Below are 7949 nucleotides of genomic sequence, written 5' to 3' on the forward strand. Positions count from 1 at the left end.
GCGGCGGTGGCGCGAGATGCGGGAGAGGCGGCGGCGCGAGCAGAGAGAGAGGTCCCAGGGCGGCGCCCTTTATAGGAGCGGAGGGGAGGCGCAAGGCGTGGGGAAGGGGCGACGGGCGCCGTGGGGGCGGTGGACTCCGGCGAGTCCTGCTGGGGCACGCGAGAAGGAAGGCGGCGGCGCACTGGTTGGGCTGGGCCGGCCCAGTTCGGCCGCGGGGGAGAAAAGATTTTTTTAAACAAAAACATCTTTCGAAACAAACTTAAAAGAAAATAAAATCTGAATATTATATAGGCATATAATATATCAAAAATTTTAGAAAAAGATTTCTTACAAGCTGAACATTTTTCTAGAGTCAAATAAAATCCACACAAATTTATATAAATCAAACACTGCTGCTGCTAATAAAATCCAAAGAAAATCATTTTAAAAATACCAAAATGAATTCAAATTTATTTCTCTCCAATTTTCTGATGTAGGGAATCATGTTACCCTAATTTCTGTATATTTTATTTTTGGAGAAAAATAATTTGAATATAACTCAAATAACTCCAAATTGAAAAATAAATTCAAAAGAACTTTGGATTTAATTCTTTGAAACTCCTAACTCATATTTCATATGTTTTGAAGAAGTCATTTTATCTTCGCTCGTGAAAATCATTGAGTTGCATAAAGTTCCTGGGTTGGAAATATTTTCGAAATGAAATTCAAATATTTTCAACACCCCTTGTCATTTAAATAAATGGAAGAAGTCATGTCATCTTCTCTCCAGGGTTTTGTGTTTGAAAAGAATTTGAATTCATGAATATCACGAATGCAAAATGAAAGTTTAGGAAAGTCCTTTTATTCCCTCTCATTTAACTTTCAAAAAGTTTCGAATTTCACTCACTTTCAGTCAATCAATCAAACAATCAATAAAATCTATCTATTTATTATAACATTCCAGAATTTAGAATTTTGGGATGTTACAAACCTACCACCCTTAAAATGAATTTCGTCCTCGAGATTCGGAGAGGCTAGCAAGAAATAGGTTAGGGTTTGGGGTCTTCTCAAAAAATCCATCGATCGTCTCGGGGTCTCGGGTGCTACCACCCTTAGAAGCATGGTTATGGTTCCATCAAAACTCATATACTCCATCCTTATTCTTGACAGTGTTGGTCTTCTCAGATTCTTGGAAAAAACCTTCTCTGGGCTCTTCCAGTAGTGGCATAACCTTTTCCTCATTTTCTCTGTCCTTTCATCTTGATAAGGTTATTCCATGACTGGGTCTTCTTAGCTGACGGGTCTGGCGCCAATACTAAACCACTATCGATATCTCCTGGTGGTCAACAATTTATGGGTTCTCCTGCAGGAAACGGGTCTAGGTTGAACCTCACCGTATATCCTACGATTGGCAACCACTGCCTTGTACAAGGGATAAATACTTATACCATTCTATGGTTTAAACAAGGTTTTGATCGTCGTCTCTCTACTATAGGTAAGTCACTTAGATTTACCATCCCGTATAGCAAGGCGAATAATAAGAATAAGTCGGTATGGTGATCAATCCATCCCGCACCCAAATCATTACCTTGTACATGGTTTAGCGAATCTCGCATTCTAACACTCGATCATCCTCACAAGCATTGCAGAATTTCTCTTGTCGACGAACCAATTTCGGATAATCCATGGATTCTGCAAGGCAAACAAACATCTATCGTTCCTTAACAACTCTCACGTTTTGCGTAAACTCCTATAAATCGTCTGTGGGTAAGGTCGTATCTTCTTCCAGGGTTTTTCCTTCAGCAAGAATATGCTTGATTCTTGGCAGGTCTTGGGGCCTGTGGGTTATGGCCCATCTCATCACTTGTAAACCTTGAACTTATCATCGAGCAACTGATCATTATTCCAACTTCAAACTTCCTAGTATTCTTAAATCCATCCAATTGTATTGTCTCCCTTCCTTATGTTGGTACCAAACTAAAACGTGATTACTCAGACTCATCATGGAATTTCCATTGATCCATATTTCTAACATCATACCTCCTTTATATCCAATAGTAATTCATATCTTCATCCTCGTGGGATATCCCACATACAGAGATAAAAACTTATACTTATGAAGTCCATACTCCACTTCGTGGAACATCAATATCCTTTCCAGGGTCAAGCGTCCTTACAGGGGAATATAGGCCATCTCTGCAAGGCATTTTTTTTCAACTGGGAAACATGAAACACATCATGAACTTCTGACAGTCCTTCGGGTGACTCCAACTTGTTGGCCACTTCTCCATATGCTCCAAAACTCGGTATGGTCCTACAAATCTCAGGGCTAATTTTCCTGTAACTCAAAATCGTTTAACTCCTTGCAGAGGGGACACACGAAGACATGCTCTCTCTCCAATTTCATAGACTACCTCCTTGCGTTTTTGAGTCCGCATAACTCTTCTGCCTGGACTGAGCTACCTCCAGTCTATCTTGAATCAACTTAACATTCTCTTCTGAATCCTTGATCACATTTGGTCCAAACAACTGACGGTCTCCAACTTCATCCCACATCAATGGTGTCTGGCTCCTTCTCCCATACAAAGCTTAAAAAGGGTCATCTTCAAACTGGCTTGGTAACTGTTGTTGTATGAGAACTCCGTGTAAGGTAGGTTATCATCCCTACTAGATCCATAATTTAGCGCATGCTCTCAACAAGTCTTCCAGAATCTTATTGACTCTCTCGATCTATCCATCTGTCTGCGGATGAAAGGCTGTACTGAACTCTAGCCGAGTACCCAAAGTGTGGTGCAGCTGATTCCAAAACTTTGAGGTAAACTATGTTCCTCTATCTGATACGATGGTCCTCGGAACTCCATGTAGACATACGATCCTGGTCATATATATCTTGGCCAACTTCGCACTTGTATAGGTGGTTTTCACTGGGATACAGTGAGCCACCTTGGTCAAGCGAATCAACTACTACCAAGATAGAATCATATCCCCATCGGGTTCTGGGAAATCCGGTAATGAAATCCATGCCAAGCTTATCCCACTTCCATTCGGGTATCAGCATAGGCTGTAGTAATCCTGCTGGCTTCTGATGCTCTCCTTTTACTCTCTCTGGCATACATCACCTAAGACAACATACTCCGCAATATCCTTCTTCATACCAGTCCACAGGAAACACTCCTTCAAATCCAAATACATCTTGGTGTTTCCAGGGCGAATCGAGTATGGTGAGTCATGAGCCTCCTGAAGTATTTACTTCCTGATCTTTGCATTATTGGGAACATATACACTATCCTCAAACCATAAGGTGTCGTGCTCATCCTTACGAAAACTTTTGGCCTTTCCTTTGCTCATTCTCTCTTTTAACTCATCAATCTCTTTGTCATCCTTCTGAGCTTCACGAATCTTTCCCAACAATGTAGACTGAACCTTCCATTACTGCAACAAAACCTTCGGGATCAATCTCCAACCAAAGTTCCCTGAGATCCTCGCTAACTCCTTTGGTAATCCCCTGCTTATGAGGGTATTCGTCCTTGTTTTATTTATGGTTGTGTCCTATTTCTCCACAAATCCTGCATGCACAGAGTTTCTTCATACCATTTCCATAAGACTCAATTTCTGGGACACAAACTAAGACTTTAGCAAAGTCAACTTAAATTCCTTCCAAGTGGTTACTCCCTGCCATCCATTGATGTTTTGGTACATCCTCCACCAAGTAGCAGCACCTCTTTCCAAAGCACTATAGAGAGTGTTGGGTCATATCCTTTCCAGCTATAGGGTTATTCTCCATTTGATCATCCATGTTCTGAATCCATCGGCTCGTCTCCAATTGAGTCATTGGTCCAGAAAATATAAACTCATCTCCATTCATCCTCTATTGGGTCCATGGGTTTGGGGTGGGATAAGAGAGATAGAGAGGGATGCACACAATACAAACAAAAGTTTTGAAAAGGCAGATTTTATTGTGGCCGTCGAAAAAACAACAAACAAATGACATCTCACAATCGTCGCATCTAACGTAAGTATCTAATAGGGGTTGGGTCTTCTAATGGTTTATAGATCTCAATGTCATCAAACTCTTCAAGTCTTGGTCATGTCTCCGGTGGCTTCGTCTGATCGTGCTTGTCCTCCTCAAGTTCTTTTGCCAGATCATCTCTATTGACGAGAAGTCTCTTGTGACGTCCTTTAATATTTCTGGAGCCGCATTCCAAACTTCCGGTTTCAACATCCTCCACATGATCCATGGTCCTACTGTCCTTCAGTTCCTGACGAATCTTTGATGTCTCAAGGTTTGGCTCCTCTAGCTTGGCTACTTCAGCTTCTGGTGATACACCGGCTAAGGTTAAAACTTCACCTTGCTAATAGGTGCTCCATCAACCTTCTACCATCCAATCCTACCATGCATTTGCATGCTTAACTTAGCCCGATGATAATAGCATAGGCGAATGATAACATCATGAATGTCCATGTTTCTGCTCTTGTCATTTCCATGAGCTATCATTCCATAGTTGATATCTCCTGCCTTAGGGTTTTCTTGAAAAAACTTTGAGTTTTTAACGCTCCATGTTCAGGTCTTTCTCCGATACACCTTGATCTCGGGTATTGACAGCTTCCTTAGTCTGCCAAGTTCCTTAAGTGTAGCCTTCCTTGGTCATACCAAATCTGGAAATTCTTCCCAGCCTTCAAATTCTCCTAGTCTTCGGAGTCTTCACTGTTGTAGTTTCCGTCATTGTAATGCACGGTAAAAATCCTCTTTATTCCAAAGTAGTCTTAGTTTTCCGATATTTGGTCCTTCTTGTAGTGGTCTCATCAATCGAATCTTCGAGGGGTCAAAAGGGGAAAGGGGTATGGTCGCACTAAAAGGAATTTTTGAATAAGCTCAAAAGAGAAGAGAGTTAAAAGATTCTTTTGAAAAGAAAGTTGTAGAGAAAAATCTTTCCTATGGGCTTGCCTTTTTCTAGGGTCACGTCCTACAGTCAACATGTGCTCTGATACCATCTTGTAGCGACCCGACCTGAATGGATCAAGTCTCTGTGCTTAAGTGTCATCCCTGGATCGGTATGCTGACACACACAGTACTCGAGGATTTATAACAGAGGTAAATCACATGTATAAAATAACGTAAATACTATTACCTCAATCCAAAATAGCGGAAGCAACAAGGTTGTGGATTCCCATCAACACCAATGGCAAAGTTGAGTATAGGAAATCGTAACCCTAACGTATCACTTACTCTTTGTAAGATCCTGCAACATGAGAGTTGCAGCCACAAAGGGTCAGTACATTGAATGTACTGGCAAATTCACACCATAGAGCAAATGATGAATAATGGCTATCTCTACATGCATATTTGGCTGGTGGAAAAGCTCTATGGTTATAGTTTTTGCGAAAAGCCATTTTTTCCCTACTACAAAGGAATAAATTTATTCTAACTATCATGATGGTTGTTAAACATTGAGAATGGTTGACAGCATTCTCAATCCCAATTAAATCTACTCATTAACAACCCAACAATATTAATTAAAGTAACATGATGAGATTCACAGGAAAATCAAGTACTAGATACTCAAGATGTCCATAACCGGGGACATGGCTAATCATGATTAGTTTATACACTCTGCAGAGGTTTGCGCACTTTTCCCCACATGACTCGATCGCCTCCGCTTGTTTTCACAGACTACATGGTGTTTGAGAAATGGATGACCGAGACGTAGTCTTTCAGAAGCACTCGCACCTTACATAGGGGTAGACCGTACCAACCTACATCCCCTACATCTGCTAGTCCACCCCGTAAGAGTTCGCACAACTTAGTCAACTATGCTAGATCCCATAATAGCATGTGGCTGCACACGGAAGTTTCTAGTTTGAATAATCTCATGATCCCTTTGAGCCTGGGTGGCGGCCCGAAGAAAAACAGGCAAGTCCTGGAAACCCAGGTGCCTAGACAGGCAAGTCCTGGAGTAACCAGGTGCCTCAATCCACCCAGATGTGTGTTTAAGTTGCCGCCTTAAATAAACCATCAATTAACAATCTCACATCTGTCATGGAAAATTCACTCACCCAATCCACGTCTACTAGCATAGCATGGCATAATAAGCAAACGTAGAAGTAACTCCCAAAGGTTTGATAATAAAACAGGTAATAGGTACTACCTCATCTACTTCCCAAAACCCACAAATTAATTAGATCCTAATCATGCAATGTTTGAGGATTGATCTAATGCATAAAAACTGGGTATGAGAAAAGATATGATCAAAGTGTGAACTTGCCTGCAATGTTGATGAAGGTGATTCGCACTCAAAACTCTTGATAGTTCTACTCGTCACACTCCGGTCAATCTATCGTGAGCAAGCAATGGTAACCACACATAAGCAATCACTCAAAAGATCGGAAAGAACGAAGAGTGCGATTCGGAAAACATCAAAACCAAGCGAATAACTCTTGCAACATAAAACAATTCCTAACAGTACCAAAATTATGTGAATTTGGCCTTATCAGAAACTTTAGGTCAAGAGCTCCGATTTGCAAAAAGAATCACTCAAATCGGAGTTATAAAACTCAAGTTACGATCAAACAAAGTTCAAATACAAAACTACTTGAATTCACATTTTAAACTTTCAAAAACATGTTTGAGTTGGATTACTGGATAGAGGGGATCATAACGAAGAAGTGGGCGTTGGTTTCGTTGGATTTGGATGAACGAGTAAAAAGTTGTGAGCGTTTGATGTCCAGGGGCTAAATTGTAAATAAACATCTACAAAGAAGTCCCTGTGTAAAACTAACAGAAAAAGAAAAAGTCTAAATAACGAACGTTCGTTACCGAACGCTAACGAACGAAAACGTTCGCCGAAACTAACTAAACAGAAAACGTTCGCTACTTAACTAACTGTATAAAAAACGCGTTTTAAACAAAAACCGAACCCTAAAGGAAAAACCGGTGAACCGGAAGTTTTATTACCGGACCGGGAAAACCGGCGGGTTGGGCGGCGGATCTGGCGGGTCCGGTGAGGCGGTGGACTCCGGCGAGTCGGGGCGGTGGCTCCAGCGGTCGTCGAGGCCGGCGAAGTGGTGGGGAGGGGCGGCACTGGGCGGAGGGTGCGGTGGCGGCGTCGGCGGTGGTCGATTTCAGAATTTTTCGAAAAAGATTTCTTACAAGCTGAACATTTTTCTAGAGTCAAATAAAATCCACACAAATTTATATAAATCAAACACTGCTGCTGCTCTAATAAAATCAAAAGAAAATCATTTTAAAAATACCAAAATGAATTCAAATTTATTTCTCTCCAATTTTCTGATGTAGGGAATCATGTTACCCTAATTTCTGTATATTTTATTTTTGGAGAAAAATAATTTGAATAAAACTCAAATAACTCCAAATTGAAAAATAAATTCAAAAGAACTTTGAATTTAATTCTTTGAAACTCCCAACTCATATTTCATATGTTTTGAAGAAGTCATTTTATCTTCGCTCGTGAAAATGATTGAGTTGCATAAAGTTCCTGGGTTTGAAATATTTTCCAAATGAAATTCAAATATTTTCAACACCCCTTGTCATTTAAATAAATGGAAGAGGTCATGTCATCTTCTCTCCAGGGTTTTGTGTTTGAAAAGAATTCGAATTCATGAAGATCACGAATGCAAAATGAAAGTTTGGGAAAGTCCTTTTATTCCCTCTCATTTAACTTTCAAAAAGTTTCGAATTTCACTCACTTTCAGTCAATCAATCAAACAATCAATAAAATCTATCTATTTATTATAACATTCCAAAATTTAGAATTTTGGGATGTTACATATGTATATAATTTAAGTGTATCATCATCATGAACATAATAAAAATTCACCCAATCAACACAAATATATATGTTGTTTTTGTATCATCATCATGTCCGGGGTCGATTGGGGTTTCAGGGTGTCGGGGTGTCGGGGTCGGGGTGTGCTGTCAGGGTGTCAGGGTGTCGGGGTCGGGGTGTGTTGTC

The sequence above is a fragment of the Triticum aestivum genome, chromosome 2B (genome assembly GCF_018294505.1).
Source record: "Triticum aestivum cultivar Chinese Spring chromosome 2B, IWGSC CS RefSeq v2.1, whole genome shotgun sequence".
In the NCBI taxonomy this organism is placed as follows: domain Eukaryota; kingdom Viridiplantae; phylum Streptophyta; class Magnoliopsida; order Poales; family Poaceae; genus Triticum; species Triticum aestivum.